Here is a 20993-nt window from a genome sequence, read left to right on the forward strand (position 1 = left end):
TCAAGGGCCAGATGGATCATTCTTGCATTGTGTTCATTATGGCACAGAGAAAACAAACAACTTCACTTAATAGGAGCATCATAGCAACATATATATATTCTTCTACTGTATAACAGAAATTGAAGGGCATGCAAAACACAAAACTGGTCCCTCTTCTTGAAACAATGTCGAGAAGACCAGGCAATATTAAAAATGAAGCCAGGCCTTTATTAAATTCATTATTTCATTGGCTCTCTGTGGGCCTGTTGTACTCGAGGCAGTTAATAACTGAACAGAATTGTTCAATCCAGAGCGTAGCTGCAAGAAATTGCTCTCATAAAACATATACAGACCACTGAAGGCATATAAAGATGGACAAACCCTTGTCATGGAATTCTCAACACCTTACTTTCTGACTAGATAAAAACTGGGGAGAGGTGTGGAACATGAGTGAAGCTAAAGTGGACAGGTGACCTAGTGGTCCAGCAGCTTGATATCTTTGACCTGTCACTGAAGGTGATCACGCCATAAAATACGCATAACTATAAGGTTTATAATAAATTACTTATAAGAATTCACCTCCCACATGGGGTTCATGAACAAGAGAATTAGCTAAAAATGTTTTGTTGTTGTTGTTTTTTTTTGCCAGAGGTTGCTACTTGTCACATGTTCAGTGACAATATGCAGTTGAATTACTTAGTTTTTCATAGTCTGACAATAACCGACAACAATCAAGTCTAAAGCTGGAAAATATGTAGTAAACTATTTATGATTTTAATCATTTAAGTTCATGAAGTACGCTCCAGTCATGCTGTGATATGATATAAAAGTATAATTGATGCCAATTAAATATTTCCATCAGATTGTCATCTAGCAGACATTTTGGTCCATCGTGGCAGAGGAAGCACAAGGGCACTGATGATGGCTCAGTTCCATTAAGTTTTCCAGTGAAGTTGTGAGAGTGAAGCAGATGGTACAAAAGTAGGACATCCACTAAGTGGAATGCAGCCATCATTATTCAGAGCTTTGCCTTTCCTAGCGAGAAAAGTTAAAAAATTTCTCTGCTGAAAAAAGCTCGAGTGTCAGAATGTGTTAGTCTGCTGTGTTGTTTTCAGAATGACCTCAGTGTGATACCTGCACGTAAGATCAGACATTAAGCTAACTTCTAGCGAAGAAATGAATCCCTGCTCGGAAAAAGAGACAGATTGTTCTCGTAAATGTGAAGTCCAGTAAATATTTGTCGTATAGCAGAGCGGAGGAGTCTTCGACTAACCTGAAATGTCTTCAAATTTGGGGTAAGTGTTGTCCGTGAAAACCCCAAAACAAAAACAGCTAGCTCGGCAAACTAGCTGTTTAAGCTAACTGTAATGTAACAAGCCCGACCATTCTCACGTACTAAACACCCATTGCAAATATCTTTAATAGACATAAGTGTTGGTTCAGTGAGGGCAAGTTTGTTGTGTCCTAAATGTGGACAAACATTTCAACCACAACATTTTTTAACTGTTCGTTATGTAAAGTAAGGTGGCTAACAGTTAGCGACACTAGCTAGCTACAACAGAAGAAACACAGGTGCAAGTTAATTACCTGGCGTCATCAATTCAAGAAGCCTGGACAAAATGTATGTGGTCGATTGTCTCTATTATATTATAGCCATATTTCATATTCACTGTTCCAATATATTTGCCCTATTCAGAAAATATTGAAAAAAAGTTTAAGCCCCAAAGCGACAAAAACAAGATGTTTGTGTGGAAAAAAAATATTGCCTGAACTTTATTCAACCCTGAGTTCTTTTTAGTTTGTTTTTGGTTACTTGTTTTCTATTTCCATTTATTTTTCTATTACTTTTGTAACTGCATCTTATTTTTTTTGACCATTTTTGTATTGTTGTACTTCTTCTATATATATTTTTCAATAACAAAAAAAGTCCACAAATGAGATTTATTTATTTATTTATTTATTTTACAAGAAAAATCCAAATGCAAGAGCCCTTTTTGTGGTATTCATGGTCTAGCAAATCTTAAATTTCGGAAGGGAGTATATGAGGAAAATGTCAAATCACATTACATATCATACCAAAGTATACATGCTGCTTTTTTAGCTTGCTAGGTGTTAGCCTCGGCAGCGTTAGCCTTGGTATTGAAACTGTTGCCTAGCAGCAGTTTGGTCTTGTTGCTATTTGAAGGCCATACATGCTTTGCACACAACTTTCCATTTCACAACCACAAGAAACATAACATTAAAAAGGACATGAAACACTAAATGTAGTTGTGAAAATTTAAAGAAGCTCTCTTGTAGTAAAAAGATCAGTTACTTTTTTAGCACTGATGGCGTCCTGCCATTTAAGTTTTAAAAAACAGGGCGCCGCCATTGCTGTTGTGTCGCTGGACGTGACGTCATTAGAGTCACAGCAAGCGAAGTCTCCGTTGTTACGGACACTGAGTGGCAGAAATAAAAAAAAAAAATAGGGAGTTGTTTTTTATAATAATTGTTTTTTTAAATAACTTAGATCACATTTCCTCAAATAATGTGGTTGCAAAATTGTACTTTATTTATAGTTGTTATTTTATGCACCGATATGAAACATTTTAAATATGCACACTTTAGCAATTAGTTCAGCCAAGTTTTATTAGTTTTCATCAGTTTTGCACTAAAACCACTTTGACTGCAGTAATGCAATACTAAATGTGACCACCAGGGATCAGTATAACCTAACATTGGAATAAGGAGAAAGCAGATTAGAGCATAGCTCACTTGATTTCATGAAGTGTATTCAGCTGCTAGTGATGAAATACACAGATATGCTTCTATAAAAATAGTGTGCCAGACACTCAATTGTCTCATAAGATGAAATATTGTTTTTAGTTTACTTTGCAATGACGTTATTATTATTATTATCATTTCTTTTGTACAAAATAGGCTCTGGAAGATGACTTATGATTGTACTAATCTCTTGTAATCTGTCGTCTGATCCCTGAGAGGCCATGCCTCTCACGCTTTGTGCCTTCTGGATCGTGATTCTCACTAAGCCAGGCGGTGTGCAGAATGATATCAGAACAGAATAAAAAAGTTATCTGAGGCCAGATTTGGCTTTCCTGACGAATACAAATAGTGTAAGAAAAATACTTTATTTTGCCACATCTCTTTTAACCTGTAACAACTGTCAACCTGTGCAATGGATAATTACAGAGACAGGAAAGTATTGCCATGGTTACTGTGGTCTTCCTTAGTTAAACAAGATTATTTAAGAAGAAAAAAGCCACTGGACTGAGACAAAACGAGGACAGGGGAACGATGCAAAATGTGCTTAGAATTGGTCAGCGTTGGCCAGAAAAAAACGGGAAGATTTTAGAGGCAACACTGGGACAGAACAGGGAACGGTGCCTCTGAGAGTTGAAGAAAGAGAATGGCTGGAGGAGGATGAGAGAGATTTGCCTCCATGAATTTTGGGATGAAAGATAGGCTTGTGTGTGTCTGTTTGCATGTTTGAAAGAGAGAGTGAGTGGATGCCAAAAAGAGAAAGCCTGGGTTTGTTGAGATAAGCCTGTGACGTTGGAAGGTTGTTGTTTTCAGGGCACAGTGTGTGCCTGTGTGTGCGTCTGCAAATGATGGTTGAGACTAGTTGTTGAGTTTTTGATTCGGGGCTGCAAACAGTCCTTTCTGAAATGTCAACCCACAGTGGCGCCTTTCTTGATAAGAGTCTCGCCTCTTTCTTGGTCAGTCTGCTGCCCATTCTGGTTCCCAGAAGCCTTTTCTTTCCCAGGATCAACCGAGTACATGTTTCAAAGTTTCTCTGCCCTTGTTTACTCGGCAATTTTTAAATATGGCTCTAAGTGTTCCTTATCGTCTTCATGCTGGGAATAGTGCATGTTGATGCTCTTCTGCTGACATGCTGCTATCACCGCTGAGAGGCCCACTCCATTACATAAACCGTTTGCTAAGATTATTATGAGCTTGAGCTTGTTTTGTGGTTTTGACTATTTGTTGATTTGGGATTTTGGGATTTACATTTACACAATCGCAGGCAACTACTGTAGTTTAACTAATTATTTATTCATATTTATTCGTCCGTAATTATTCAGGCACTAAATTTCCCAAAGCGGACCCAGTGTGGTACAGAATAATTCACTGGTCATACAAACTTTAATCAGGACAGTACAGAAAGGTACAATAACGTTGTTTTAAAGCTGAGTAAAAAATCCATTTAATCATTGAAATTTTCCAAAATCAATTCATAGGTTCAAGACAGACCAGTAAAGTATTTGTATTTTATTTGACTGCACTGCAGCTTTTGTTCTGACAATCTTTTGAATATCCAAGTAAAATCTGAAAGATCAATCAATGCTGAATCGATATGGAATCGAAAAGAATCCAATTCAGAACCTTACAAATCGGAATCGATTCGATTCAGGATCTGATACCCAGCTCTAACGTCGTTATCAGTGTCAGCCCAGTTAAATGTGAACCTTTTTCATCGTGTAGACATCCGCTCACACATTCCTGTGGTGGCACACTATCAAAGAGTTGATTGACACCTTTTTTTATTTTAACTTTAACTTGGTGTCAAATCTGCTTTGCCTTTGTTTGATCTAAGACTAAAACCATTCATCGATGCTCTTTGCCAAATCCTGTTGTTGACGCGAAGTTACCACCAGCCCGCTGGGTGCCGACTCGCAGCGTCAGCGGCTGAAAAGGCTGGTCAGATTCCAAGGAAGTTTCCAGACTTTTTATTTCCCAGTCGAAACTCAGGCTTGTCTATTGTAGAGGTGACCCCCGCTGTGTCGCACAAACACTCCCTCGCAGACTGTTTACCATCACAATGCTGACACTGGCACTTTCCCTCGCTGTCAGGAGGACTCATATTTATGTATTTTCATTGTAATTACACGGCAGTGTTTTTATATTTCCGAAATGCCCTTGTTTTCCCCCACTGGCGCTTTTCATCCACGACCGCAGAATCAAACTGAGCCACTGCCAACGCTTTGCTTCCCCGAGCCACTGAGAATAAAAACCCACCAGTAAACAAAAGATAAAACACCCAAATGAAAGCTGGAGAGGGAGCAAAATCAACACAATGACAGGGATTGTTGAATGGGGAGTGTGTGTGTTGTCTGATCCTGGCTAGTGTCAGAATTTGTTGATTATATTGGGGGAATGTGTGCGTGCGTCTGTGTGTTGGTGTCTGTGCTTTAGCAGAATTATCTGCAGTGTCTGTCAGATAGTCGTATTGGCATCTCATTGAGAGTAATGGTTATGTTATAAAATGTCTGCCTTTTTATGACAGTATATATTTGTTATTTGAGGCCATAGACATATTAGGGGAGACGTAAACTATGAATTGAAGAACAAGTGCATTATTGGTTTTAGTCTATTTAGGGGATGGAGATATTTCCAGCCTCTGTATCAGTTCAGTAAGTGTACATCATGACAGTTAACAGTCTGTAGTAATCTTTGCTGTCTTCGCTGATAATTTTAGTGAGTACATGGGGAGTTTACCTCCCAAGACGCTCTACTGTCTCCCTCTGATCAAAATATTTACACTGGTCTCATTAGACTGATAACACCCTCAACCACACTAATGAGTCTCCATGTAAAGTGTGTGTGCGTCTGTGCATGCACAGAAAATAAGTCTATGCACGTTTCAATTAACATCACGTGGATGTCGTGAAATAGAATTGTGACACGTTCATAATAGAGGTGTGAAGTTATTTTTGCTCGAATGAACCTGATCTTAAGCCGGTCAGTGTAAACCTGCTGTTACACAAGGACGTTTGGTCTTTGTGTTGCATGCACACGAGAGTGTGCACACTGACCTCAATTTAATTGCGCTACCCTCTGGACACTGCCGTCATTTATTATAGGGCGAAGGCTTTCAAGTGCCACGGAAAATCAGTGTCAAGAAGCTGATGTGACATGAATGTATGGAGCTACTTTTCTCTCAGTGAAACTAGTTTATTTAATATCTGGGAAAAGGCAATTCTCTGGATTTCCTTTTCAGTCACCAAGTGTATGTCTGAAGATGTACCACTAGATGGCATCCTGAGAGAAGCTTTGGTCTCAGCGGCCGTGTTTCCATTACAAGAGGGGCAGTATAAAATAACACCCATCACTATAGACGTAGGTTTTATTTGTTTTTAAAGTAGTTTGATTCACTGCATCTGACGTTGTCTTGTTGTTCCATTGCCTCTTGTGAGAAATTGTTTGGTCAATGTAATGATTTATTTGCTGTTTGCTTGCAACCATTGTGAGGTTTAAGATTTTGGCGGTTGAAATGCCTGCCTACAGTCTGCATTTCCTTTCTGAGCGTTAAGAGGATTGGATTTCACAGTAGATATTTGTTTTGGTGTCCAGAGATAAAGGCGAATAAAAGAAACCAATCATATTTTATTTAACTGGAATCCTAATCACCTCTGATAATCTTCCACAGTTCTCTACACGGTGTAGTTAAGAGTCTGCATCCTCAACACTATCCGACAGGACCGTCACAATAGCTGCATTGAGCTTTCAGGAATGTTAGAAATGACCAGTTTCCATTACTTTGACATTTTTCTGTGACAAACAACCTCTTGAGCAATGAATGTTCTTTCATAGTGACAATCCCAGGCGCAGTGAGGTGATGGGAGCCCCGTGTGTTTCTGCGTGTGTGTGTTTATACACATGTGTCTATTGAATGTTGGCATTGTGAGACAGGCCGGGCTGCGTTTGCTGTGCGTGCCTGACTGAGAGTAGAGCAGCCAGCTGTGTATACCTACGCACAAAGGCTCCGAGGGGAAGAGAAATGTTTCACCTCAGCAGGTCAGATCAGCTTCTATATACTGAGACATGCTTCTGTCCTCTCCCTGTTTATCAAAACCACTGGTCAGTAGCTCCTGATTTTTCTGTCTCCATCGGTTCCACTGTTTTTTTTTCAGTGCATCCCCCCTGATACCACACCCCTTCTTATTCCCTCTCTCTTTCCCCTCGGCTCAATCGCACCACACACTGGTTCTCTTTTCTTAGCAAACCTTTCTCTCATCCATTATTGAGACTTGTTTTTTTTCCTTGACTCTTAGAATAAAGAAGAGGAACGGATCCTTTGAAATTTTAATGCGCCACATAAAAAATGCATCATCAGTCATTTTTCAATGATACGAACTGGTAAACTTTTTGCAGGACACAACACGCCAAGTCACGAGATGATGTGAGACGGGGAGTGAGGAGACCCTGAGCTTACGGAGGCCTAAAAAAAAAAAAAACATTTGAACAGTTAAACTAAACTCCAGTGGGTAAACTTCTACATGCACCATTTCTCTCCTTTTTTGGCTCGAAACTGAAATCACGCTTTTTCCTCCTGAAATTCCTGAAAAACAGATCGTGTGTGTAAATCTGAAAACTGTCAGAGAAAAAGTTGCTGCAGAAATAGAAGTGTTACACTTCAGTTTCTTACTTGTTTTCTGTAGCCGGGTTGCTTGTGTAAATTTCCAGGAGGAGAGATACTGGTGTTGACGTTTCACTGTGCGTGGAGGCATTTGTAGTAACAAGCTGAAACATCTGTTGCAGAGACCCATGTTGTTTTTGCGCCTTATTAAGCCCATTAATATAGGTAAATCTGGGACAAAATTGTGATGGTTGTTTAATAAAATGTTACATAAACTGATATTTGATCAGTCCACAGACAAACAGGTCCACATTTAGCACTACTAAATTAAATGGATCTGCTTGTTTCTTTGAAAAGCATAATATTACCACAGTTCAGACTATCAAACTTGACAAACACACACTGGAAAGGAAAAAAACAGCAGAATTAAATAAGGTATAAAAAAAAAAAAAAACGTGAGAAACCATAGGATTATATCAGATGTGACTTGAATAACCAGATATGAGTCAATTCACAGATAATTTGAAATAGGAGGAACATAGGATGAAAGAAATGGCAGCAAGGATTTAATTTGCACTATAACTTGTATATGATATGTGAGTTCAAATTCAATGAACACAGCTCTGATAATCGACATTTAAGGGAATGCTAGGGGTTGAACTCCGTGAGAACACTGTGAGAAAGGCAAAGCATGGAGACACATCGGAGTCTTTTTCTGAACTATTTATTGATAGAAATGTGAACTCTAAAGTCTACAGAGGGCATTTGGATCAGCCAAAAAAGAATTCAAGCAACAGGAATTGATCTTTCCGCAGCATAATGATCTCAAACATGCCACAACTTGTTATTTTTCCCAGGAGAAAATCGAAATCTTCCGGTCCCATAGAATACCAATGGGATTGTCATGGAGAAAAAATGTCACCATGTTGAAGCTCCAGGCTGCATAAACTGAAAGCTTTGCTGGGTGAAAGGAGAAAATGGAAACTGTTGTAGGAACGACTTGATTCAGTGCTGTTCAGTTCTGGAAGCCAAAGAATGGCAAACTTTAGTGTTGGGTGGCCAAATATGTTTGCTTGTATAACTATTGTTTTATTATCCATTACTAATCTTTTTTGGGGACATTTTGCTTGATCTAGAGGATCATGGCTAGAGGACAAAGGAGATGGTGAAATATAAAACAAATGTGTCAGGAAGATGATAAGGCAGTTTGTAGAATGCATCATAGTCCACAACAATCTCAAACGTACACACAACGATACCTTGGACCAAACCAGATAAACAAGAAAAATCTGCAGCATTGAGGGTGGACACAGTGTGAGAGTCGCGTACAGACGTATTCAAGAAACAACACAGTTTTATCTCAGTCACGAGAGGATAATCATATTCAGTGAATAGCTTGAGTGATTTGAATCCCAAAGGCTTCCAGTCACTATATTCGTCTGTACTCCTCTGGGTCTTTGTTATGTGTCCGGAAATCCTCTCAGAACTTGGGGCTCCATTTGAGACTCCCTCGAGTCATCCAACCCAGCACCCACTCTCACCTGACCCACAAACCGCGCGCCACACCTCTTCAAACGGCAGCCCAGTCAAGGTCAGCTCTGTGAAATGGTAACAACCTCTGTCAAGAAAGACTCGCTTTCACACCTCACTTCTTCTCCACATATTTTTTTATATGATGGGATTCATCAGCACTCCAGCAGCCATCATTATTTGAGCTGTTACAGAAGACAGGCAAAACTACATAGAGCGTGGAACGGTGTATACAATGTTTGGGAACCAGGTACATTTGCATGTTGCATGCATATATGCATGTCTCACTTCCTTACCCTCCATTTATTAGCCGCTAAAGATGGTGATTTACGGTCCAAAAAGTGGTTCCAGCTACTGATTGTCAGAAAAGCTACACAGGGCAAGAAAAGTAGATGGCAGGTATACATTTGCTGCATGCGATTTCTAGCTTTCTGAAAAATATAGCAGTGTGGATGTGACAGGTGGATCTGCCACCATCTAGTTATCCGGATTATAAATTTGACTTCCTGAAATAAGCTTCAGTGCCTTTATTTCTTCCCATACGCTGATCCATTACAGAGCTCAAGGTGCAGAGAAGGACTATAGAGCCTTAGGGGGTCATATATTTGCTCTGTAGGCCTGGAGCATGTCATCTATATTTATGTTCTCATTTAGCTGTTTGTGTCTGCAGATTGGCCACAGCTTGCCGTAGCTCATAAACACTCCTTGGACAGATTGATGTAATATACATGACCCCCGTGCCCCAACCTTACAACCGTGCATAATCTCAAATGGGAGGCTAATGCCTTCATGGACATACATACAAGTGAATGAATGGATGCAACAGTTCAGGAATGAATGTGTAACGTTTCCAGAATGGATATAGAATATCTATGTTGTACTTACGTTAAATTAGGTTGTGAGTTGTTTGGTTTTATTCTGTGTTTTTTAAGATCTCTAATTTTAATTGTGTGTTTGTGGTCTCTCGTTGCCTCGGCTAGCTTATCACTGACGGCCATCCATCAGGTGGAGCGAGGTAGTGTGGAGGACAGGGACAGGGAGGGGCCCGCTGCTCCAGTTTCAGGAGTAAAACGGACGACAGTTTCTGCCACAGGCCTTGGCTGGTTATGACAGTTAGGAGCATCCATTAAGGGACCTGCCCTCATCTATAACAGCGGAGCTCTGTGAACCCCATTTAGCCTCAGGCGCAAACAGCAGCCGCACTGAAGGACGTCGGGGATGTAGGAATGTGGTGTACACCGTGGTTTACAAGTCACCTGGTCGGACAAACAATAATCCATCAAGACAGCGACGAAATAAAGCAATCGCCGAGGTCTTTCAGTTGCATCGGCCTCTTATTTTACCATCTTAATAATTTACCAGGCCTTCGAAGAGATTTCTTCTCTCCATGGTCAAGAAGTCACCTTGCTGTGGGAAAAAAAAAACCCTTCTGCTGAATTAAATATTTTACAGTGTGTGGAAGCAGGTGTTTCATATGTGCATATCTGTACATGCACAATATGCAGAATGTATAGCCTGCAGCAATGGACGGAAATAGAACCAACAGCCTGGCAATGAAGTGTCAAGAGACAAGGAGCAAGAGGTTCAAATGAGGAGGAGGAGCGGTGCAGGCCCAGCAAATGAAAGAGGGGCTGAAACGCTGAAATTCCTTGATAACAACAGGAGGGAAAAACAGAAAACATCCATAATCATATCTGACAAAGGTGAATGTCTTCTGTCTTCATTTTAACGCCATTTCGTTCCTCCGCTGTTGCCGATGAAGTCCTAATAAGCAATTGATTTTTTTAGGCAGAGGGAAGGCAGTTAATAGGGTGACCTTCTGACCCCATTGCTCAATGTAGGTGTGGCAGGAGATGGCCCTCATCCCGCGCGATCGATGCGGCATACCTCATAACTACCCCCGGCCCGATTTCAGAGCCGCAAATGTGTCATCAGTGTGTCATCGAGCACACATCTTTGCCAGAGGCGACAAGACCTTCCCCACCTGCCCCCCCCCCCGTCGGATGAGAGGGCGGAGAGTGGCATTTCTCCCAATTCTGTGAAATGGTGCAGAAAACAGGAAAGAGGAACACGCCTCCCAGTGTCTATCAATTGTGAATATGAGGAGCTGACCTCCTGTGAAACTTCATCCAGATGCCCCTCGTCTATCTGTCAGTGAATAGGAAAGGAGGTAAAAGAGGAGGGGGTGGTATCGGCAGCCAGCAGCCAATCTCCCCAGCCCGCTCAGATGCATAATTCAGTGTTTCTCTCACAACAGCCTGAGCTTCGAAGGGCTCAGCTCCCCCAGCCATGCGGCCAGCAGTCTGCTAATATGAAAGAAGCTCACAACCCACTCTGTTGTTCCTTCAGGCTTTCTGGCTGTACACACTCTCAGTCATACTTGTATGATTTATTCAGCTTGTTCATCCGTGGCGTGAGACTCAGACCCCAGTGGACGAGTTGGGAAACATTTTTGTCCTTGGCAGAGGAAGTGTGTCGGCATCACTGTGGGTTGTCAGAGTGACACTGGAGTAGCTTAACCTCCCACTGGTGGTTAGTTTTACTGCTCCTTTGGTGAGGCTCGCCGCTGAGCCAGTGTACAACAAACCCTGCGTTGGCCTCAATAAGCAACCAAGGAAGGAAGCGTAGAGGACAAGAACACAGGGTGACGCTTCCTGTTACTCCAGATCCACTCGATTTCGCTTCACTCATTAAAAGTTCACTGTAAAAAAACATTGTTCTCGTGTTTATTTGTCCATCAGTGCGCGCTACAGACACCATAAAATACTACAAACGTTTTGGCCAATACAGGGAAGTTTTAGGCAGGTGGTTCGTCTACCGAGCAAAGGAGACTATTTTTACAGAGCGAGTCCTGCAGTATGGGTGTAGCGTTGGATGAGACCCAAAACTCCACACAGAGAGCCTCCTCACTGAGCCACCGGACTACTTTTTATCTCCCTGAAGGGGTATATTATTGAAAACTGGCACCACCGCGGCCATGAAAGCGAAACTGTGCAGATAAGTTTGTCTGCTGCTATTGACTACGTGGAACATTTGCCAAGTACAGGCTGTGATTTTCTCCAGCGAGAGTCAACAGCTACCGTAGATTCATGTTTGTGTTTTTCTCCGCAGTGGGCCAACACATGATTGCAAGTGATATATTCTGAATCGTTTCATTTTCTCTTGCTGCTTTCATAAATTAAGCAGATTATTAAAATTGCCTTGGACATTTTTTTTTTTTTTTTGCCACGACTGTCAGAGTTGAAACCTAATATTTTAGTTGGTATTTAACTGGACTTCCATATTTATTTGGTAATTTATGCAGTACATTTTAGAAACATGCCTATAGGTTCTAATCTCGTAACAAGGGCAACTATTATATTTTATTAGATGGTGAAATAATTACTCCAGAGCGGTGATTCTGCTGCGCTAGGGTGTGGGTTGACCTTTAGCTTCTCATTATGTGGTTTCTTATCACTCCAAAAACAAAATCCTCTCTCCAATTTAATGCTCATATAAGCTGTTTGTGTTTTGTTTAGGAGCCAGAGAATGACGGGGATTTTTTTAATCACTCTCCCTGACCCGACCGTCCATGCGCTGCCCTGGGTCAAACGTCCAGCTGTGACGTCAAATGTAATGACACGCCGTAATGGCTTGTTAAATAGCTTGGCGTAAGTGATGGCGAGCAGAGTTGGGGTGAATGAGCCTGGCCTGGCCCTGTGACAGGACCATTCAGCCTCTTGACCGTAATCCATCAGTCTCTGCCGATGATGAGATCCCCTTTCCCCATTCGTAATTGGAATTGCCGTTTAAATAGCGTGGAAAGTTTCCACCGTGGTTCAGGCAAATGGAGTTGGAGTTCTCATTCACTGTTGTGTGAAGATTTCATATCTCGGTCTGGGGCGCTCTCTTGATCTTCTCTCTAATAGAGAAGAGTGTAGCTCGGGGAGCAGGTTAATTATGGAGGAGCTCATTACTCACGTTTAATCCCTTAAAGTAGATTTTGAGCCATTCAACGTGTTTCCTCTTCTCTTCATTGTCATTTTGTGTTTTACCACATTAGTTATTGAAATAATCTTTTCTTAAATAAAAAAAAAAATCTCTCTCATTAATCGTCAATCACAAAACGACTGATACTAAGAGTTTCAAGCTTAAAGTTGCTTAACAGATGCAGTCTCTGACATTTATGAATGATTTTAAAAACCCAGACGACTCATAGATGTACCTGTAGATGAACTGGCTGTCACACATGTAGGTTATATAAAGGCTTCGCTCCGGATTGGCTGTCACTGAGCTGCCGGGGTATAACTTGGTCATTAGCTGGCAGTCATTAGCAACTTGTTTAATTGAACTCATTTACAGGCTGCGCTAATCTGCCGAGGTGACCTTGAGTCTGCGTCTGCGTAATGTTTATGCCAGCGAAGCAGAGGGTGCCTCTCTCTGTACGCCATTACGAGCACAAAACGCAGTTAGGCGCATGTTTGGCCATAAAAGTCTGCACTTCATTAGTCATAATTACCTTTGCTGTTGCCCAGAGAGGTGATGAGTATTCGTGCTCGCGCTAGACTAATGCCAGGAGAGCAAAACTCATCAGCGGAGGTGCTGAGGGAACGGCGCACTAAAATCTTACTTCTCATCTCTTTCTCTTTCTCCTCCCGCCTTCCTTCTTGTTTCACTGCTCGCTGTATATCAAGCAAACCACCGCCAGCGAGCGGAGAGGCTGTAAATCTGAGGCGCTCGTGCAGGACAAGGAGCAAGTGCATATTGGAGGAGACGAGCGAGGGTGGCGGGGTGGGGAGCTTGTTGGAGTGATAGATTAATGAGGCGTGGCCTTGTCTGTGTGGGGTGCGTGGTCGTCTGTATGGTGGATATATATTTGTGTCTTCGTGCAGCCTTCTCGTCGCATTCCCCTCATCCTTGTCTCTCTGCGTTTTAGCTTCCTACAATAAGCGCACACAAGAGCAAGTGAATGAGCGTTAAATACTCTAGTAATTTCGACACACACTGCACTACAAAGCCAACCGTACGTTGACACAGTGACACAGTAACATAGTGACTGAACGCGGTGTCGACCTCCCCGGCTAGTTACGAGAAACAAACAGCGCGGTGACACATAGGGAGGAATAGATTTTTCTTTTCTTCAGGTCCAGCGAGTTGAAAGGGAAAAAGCTTCCCCGAGGGCGAGCGCCAGAGCTTTAACATATGATGGGGAGAGAAAATAAGGAAAGAATAAAGGAGAGAGTAGGAGAGAGTCTAAGCGAGAGAAGCGTAGGAGAGGAAGCTCGGAGAGAGGGCAATCATTGAGAAAAGGGCAACCACAGAGAAAATAGATTAGTTGAAAAACTCCACCAACTACCCTCGGAACAGTTTGGAATGCCAGGAGTTGTGAAAAAAATGAACTAAGAGACGTTTCAGACGGCAAAAAAAAAAATTAAAAAAAATAAAAAGACAGCTCACTACTCCTTCCATTTTACAGAAGTAGAGTTTTCTTAAATATAGGATTGGTCAGAGCAGGGTGGTGAATATGCAAAAGCGCATGAGCTTGTGATTGGCAGACACATTTGTGATGGGAGCAGACAAAGAAGGAAAGCTCTGTGAGCACAGTCAATAGCCATTTAGAGGAGACGAAGTGAGAGATGACAGCTGAGCAGAAGGGTGTGAAGAGAGGAGGATAAATGAATGAGGGGAAATGCTGGGAGGATGGGGTGATGTGAGTGGGGGAGGTCCGGGTGTATATTGTGGTGCGATGGGACTTTCTTGTGACCTCTGACCTGTAATTGGATCAATGAGCGTGTGGAGCACGGGGCTGAAGGACCTACAGTGGAGGACCTCAGCGGCCCTTTTTATTTCGTGTGAAGGTGTGGCTGTGCGCGTTCACTGTAATGTGTATCCGCGCCGCGCTGTTAATTACTGTCTGTAGTCATGATGATGATGATGGAGCAGGTGCGCAATGAGCACTGTTCTCTTTGTCGCTGGTGCAAAAGCTATTGTCCTTCACTGTTGTGATTCACCGTAGAAATATCTTTTTTGGATTGAATATATGTTTCTTGTAAATATATCACTATTATAAGAGAAAATGCATGTCGTGTGTGAGTTCTTTCAAGCAGGGCCTCAGCATTGATTGACTCCCTTTAAATGAACTTGCTTTCCGTGAGTGTCCGTGCATTTATTTGACTTGTTGAGCCCCTCGGTGTGGGACCACCAGCTCCTGGTCTGCTGACCCGTATAATTAAGGCCAAAGGTGTCTCTCCCTCTATTCATCACCACAAAGATGAAGGTCACAATATCGTCCGTATCATCTGTCTCACTCGGCCCCCTCGTAGCTGCCCTACCCTCCTTTTCTGTACCTCTTCCTCCCCCGTTTCCTATAGTTGTTGACAGTTAGTTTGATAATGCGTGCTCTCTTCAACAGATATTGTGTCAGGTCTTCCTCAGTCGGTTTGGTTTAACCAGCCCAGGGCAGGATGTTCATCCATCTGTGTGTGATTTACATGCCAAAACAACCATAATCATATGAGTCTCCCCAGTGATCTACGTGCCTAGAGCCGCTGCTCATCTCTGGTTGTTTGCACAATGCAGCACGATATGGATTCGGCAACAATCTGGCTTAAAATAGGTAGTGTGTTGCATTTTTCTTGCCTGTGGAGTTACAGCAAATTAAACCCAAATGGTAAAGGAGAATGTTGTGCGCTCAGTGTGGAACTTCCCATGACAGCCATGCCTGTCTCTAATTGGCATCATCCTACCTGCCACAGACTACTACGACTACTCTGTCCTATCCGCTGGTTGATTGTCATGTGCCGGATTCTGGTGTGGTCTGGTACGAGCAGAATTCCTACAGGGGGAAAGGAAATCAGTTAGTGCAACAATCTTCATCCAGGTCTCTGGAGCCCCACGGTCAGTGGAATGACTAGGGTTGAAGATATGGATGCGGGGCAGCTAGTCTTTGTGCTTCTCCAGAATGAAACCTTGATCCGGGATATGGGAGGAGGAGGAGGAGGAGGAGGAGGAGGAGGAGGAAAAGGAGGAGAGCTGGGAGGAGGAGGAGGAGGAGGAGGAGGAGGAGGAGGAGTGGGCTCCAAGAGGGGGTGTGAAGCTGGTTTAAAATGAGATTTTCATTTATTTATTTATTTAGCTGAGCTCATAGCTCAAGGCTGTCTGCTTGCTTTTTGTTGTATGTTCTGTGGCCTCAGTGCCCCCTCCCCCCTCCCCCCGCCTCCCCATCCGTTCTAATGTGTGTATCTGCAAGTGCAAACGTGTGTATGTGCGGGCACATTTACACCTCTGCTACTGCTGCCTGTGTTCTTTCAAGTGTGTTTTTGTGTTAATACTGTGCGACTAAGAGTTTGTCTGTATCTTAACAGTGTTGCTGCTACGTGTGTGTGTTTATGCCGCCTCCTTGTAAGAAGTGAGGTGGTGTCTGGGGACGACTGGGGTCTTTTGGGATAGATCTATGTTATTATATGTGTGCCACGCTGATGAGCACAATCCGTGAAAAACAGCTCAGATTATGCAGTCGAGTGAGAACAGCAGCTGGTTTGTCTTACTTTTATAACAAGTTCATATTGACATTTTTTTTTCCAACTACACTAAAATCAATAGTGTATTTATTAGGCTGTAGGAATTTATACACACAACGTGTTTTTGTTATTGTGTGTGTGTGTGTGTGTAGTATTTCATTTATCTAATTGATTTTCAGCCACGCTCATAGCTGAGGTTCTGGCGAGTGCTAGAATGTGAAAAGATCATGTCAAGATAGGTCGACTCATTGATCTCCTTTGTACATGTCCTGTGTCAGCAGCAGCTGAAAGAACGACACTCTTATATTCATAGAAGAACCTCTGAACAATAAAATCTGTTTCCAGCAATTACAACCACTCACTCTGCTCTTGAATGCCATGTGGACACTCGAATTCTTTTTGACTTGACTCTGCTCTGTCCCACATAACTTCTGCCTCCTGTCCTTCTTAATTACTTGCATGCTGGATGTTAGAATGGGGAAATCGCTGTCTGTGGTGTCAAACCACTCAGCACTCACTCCGTCTGTCTCTGTCACAATGTGGCCATGTGTCTGTCATCTCCCGTGTCTCATATTCCTCAGCTTGTTCTTTCACAGCTCCGTTACCATGACTGCAGGATGGGGGGGGGGGGGGGGGGGGGGGGTGCCGTGATGACAGTGAACCGGGAGCTGAACTGAAAACGAGTTTGGTGAACAGATTTTGTGTCTAGCAAATGCAAAATAAGCATGAGGCCAACTGTCTGTGGTCATCGGACGCACTGAGCAGTGCACTTTGCCTCGCTCGGAACTCGGGAAGAACTCCTCACAGTTATTGAAAAATGTACCGGTTAAATAGTGCCAAGCCATGTGACCTGACCATTCCTCTTACGGACGGATAAAGACACATAATGTTAGTTAGAAGCAGCGTTTGGCTGCTTTGTATGGTTCTGAAGAAGATTCACATCAAAAGGAAGACAGAGCTCGGAGCAGTCCATCAGGACAAAGATGTGCACCTGCACTCATTTAACCTCGCCTTATATCTGTGTGTGTTTTGTTCTGTGGAACAGAAGCCCTGCAGTGATTGCTGAACAACTGCACCGCTGCATCATCCAGCTCTATAGCTGCTGTGAACTGCTTTGAATCAGCACTACATTCAGCAAAAATCAGTTGACTGGTCGATTATTTGGTTGGTGTGCTCGCATCTGACCATTTGTCGGGTTTTCATAAGGAGAAAGGTGCACTCCACGATTTATCCTGCTGACATGCAATGTTTTTTTTTTTTTTTTTAATTTTTAAATTATGATTACTCTATTTATTTATTGTGATGAACTGGTGTTTCCGCTGCTTTGGAGTCAGCCTAATGGGGGACTAACTTACTTAAGCACTTACTTCATGTTTACTGAATGTGTATAATGAGTTGTCTCCAAACTAAATGTACAGTATGTACTACGTACATACTGTATATGGAATCACTCAATGTGACTGCATTTTGTTAAAATGGATGAATCCAAAAGTTAAGTGTAAACTTTACGCAGTGACATAGGATCACAGCTCAACAACCAGCATACAACATATCAACTACAGTGGTCTTCTTTGTGTTATGATGCTTCATTTTTCACTATATTCAAGACTCAGTGTTAATGAATGAGAGTGTGATGATGTCAGAAATATGGGCAGGTGAACACAGGTATACTCTGAGTCTATAGATTTCTATATATATAAAATAATTAGGTTGAAATAATTAAATTTGAGATTTTTCTGTTTATTTATGCACTTTAGTCTTCCAGGTAGAGTGCTTTCATGGCATTGTGCCCAATATTTAGTGTTAATCTAGAGAAAATTTACAGATTTATTTTCCTCCATGTCTTCTGGGTCTGCTCCACTGGCTCCCTCCACCATCCAGAGACCTGCTGGTTAGGTTCACTGGTGACTCTAAATAGGCCGTAGGTGTGAGTGTGAATGGTTGTCTGTCTCTCTGTGTTGGCCCTGCGACAGACTGGCGACCTGTCCAGGATGAACCCCGCCTCCCGGCCAATGACAGCTGGGATAGGTTTTATTATTTACAATAAAATATGACCAGCTAATACATTCAATACATATAGTCTAGCTTTGTTGTGTCTTATTATTGTTACTGTTAGAAGCCTGCACAAGATGGGAAGAAGAAATATTTTTTCTTTACCTTATATATGGAAACTTAGAAATGCTTAGAAGTGGTCTATGTAAAACTATGACACGAGGCCGTAGGTTGAGAGCAAAAAAAATGACTACTGTAAAGAAAAGCCAAACTTGAGAAATAGGTCAGGGGTTGCAAAGTCCAATGTTGAACTCTGATTGGCCACAGCAGGTGTTAGCACAAAATCTTGGGCGTAAATGGCCGACAGCTACGTTAGATTCATGATCATCAGGCAGCGCATTTTTCTCTACTTCAAAGCGATAACTGCATGTTTCCTCAACATGTTTTTAGTCATGCAAAGAAAAGAGTAGTTCTCTGTGCCAAGCACTTTGGTTGGGGAATGTATCTGACCTTGGTAACAGTTGGTCTGGACACGATGCTCGATGCTCGGCGCTCGGCTATTCTCTCAAAGGACAAACTAAAAACAACTTGTTTAACGATAACACGAGTATCGAGTAAAGTATTGTCACTATATTAAGTGCTTAAATAACATTTTAAGCAGACTCAAATTAGTCTTAAACAGAGCTGCTCAGTCTACAGCTCTTCAGCGGGGGCCTAGCAGCTCCATGTGGCCTTAATATGGGAAGCAAAACCAGCTGACTCACTCATTCTTCTTATCAAGATCTGTCTTTCTTGCTAAATTCTCAGACACGCAGTCACTTTTGTGTAATTGTTATCTAATTGTGTCTGCAATATTTTCCAGAAGCAACAAGACAAGTTTCTACCCATCCACTTACACCCAGACAGTTTATATTGCTTTGTCCAAACAACAGATTTGAGTCTGGTTGTCAGTTGTTTATGTGAGAAAGGAGGACCACGGCATGTGAGGAATGCTGACCCATACTGTTGAAAAGAATGATACTAAACTTGGTCTGGGCGACAGTTTCCTTCGACAAGGTGTCGGTCTAGCCACTTCCAGAGTTTCTTGGCCTTATGGAGGGGTGGAGGGGATGACACAGCTGCCTCTTGGCATCTGTGGGGTGGGTGGATGGGTGGGTGGGGGGGCGGGGTTAGTTTTAGTCAGTTGATTACAAGAAGCAAAACTTCAGCTGAATGCTGCACACAGCGTTTTAAAATTCACAACACTTACATCACGTAAATGTTTTATTATTTTTTGAAACTATTGAATTAGTTCCCTAATCATGATCATCATCAATTCTCACCAGTCTATCGGTGTGAATTCAATGTGAATAACGATTTGTTTGCTTAGAATTTTTTTTTTTACAAAATGTTTATTGCACTGATGAACTTTAAAAAAACAAAAAAAACATTCAAATATTCATTCAAGTAAAGTATCAAACATTGGGATTTCCTTAGAATGTAGAGCATACTTTTTTGGGCACAAGTTCGGTTTGGGTCTGTGGGTGACTCTCGCCGCTACAACCTGAGGTTTCTTCATCTCCATCCATTTAACTCTTTACCGCTGACTTCTCTCTACTTCTCTCCGTCACTGTTTCCACACACTCAACTGCAGATCGGCTTCCTCCACTGACGGAATCACGTGTTGTAAAAGCATTACCGTGAAGGAGAGGAGTCAGCGCAGTGTGCTTTAGGTGCGCTTGAAAATCCGTGAGAAATGGAGCATTTGTGATGCCGCTTGAATAATGTTAAATCATTGTGTTTTGAAATGAGATCACGTGTATGTGTGAATCGAGATTGCGATTTTTTAATGATTTACAGTGCAGCCCTAACATACAGTTAAAGCAGATATGAATTACTAATGTATTTCAAACTACTTTTGTTCAACTGGTGTTTTTTTTTGTAACTTTCTTTTTATTGAGATTTCAGTTCTTTTTCCAACATTAAAAAACAAACACGCAAACAAAGAACAAAACAACGACAAAAATAGACAAAATATCGATGAGCAGTCAAAACACTAGTGTAGAATGGAGTGATTATTCAGTCATGCAATGCGTTACAATTTAAAAGGTATGAAGTCCACTTTTCCCAGTTCTTTCTGTAATGTTCAGCCCGTAATCTCAAGGTGAAGGTCTGTTTTTCCATGTATTTTGTTGACGATGGTAATCCAGTCCTTCCTTGATGGCAGATTTGTCTGCAGCCATTTCTTTGTAATGACTTTCTTGCTTGCAGCCAATAACACATAGAGATAGCTATCCTGGGCCGCAAGGCCGACCGTGATTTTACCCAAATATAGTGTCACAAATGAAAAATTGACTTCTAAACCAAAGATTGATTGAATTTCTCCTACGAGATCCTGCCAATATGGTTGAATGAGGGGGAAGGCCCTAGAATATATGGAAATAGTCAACCATAGACATTGTCTCCAGCATTTATCCTGTCCACAGTAACCCCACTGTTTAGATTTCAATTTGGGAGTGACAAATAATAGTATTAAGTTCTTCCAGCAGAATTCTCGCCAGCAACTGGTGTTTTTTTATTCATCTGACTTAAAACCATAGTGGTGATGACTGACATTTCATTACAGGTGACTGGTGCGAATCAACAATTTCGAATAA

Source organism: Mugil cephalus, chromosome 10, assembly GCF_022458985.1.
Source record: "Mugil cephalus isolate CIBA_MC_2020 chromosome 10, CIBA_Mcephalus_1.1, whole genome shotgun sequence".
In the NCBI taxonomy this organism is placed as follows: Eukaryota; Metazoa; Chordata; class Actinopteri; order Mugiliformes; family Mugilidae; genus Mugil; species Mugil cephalus.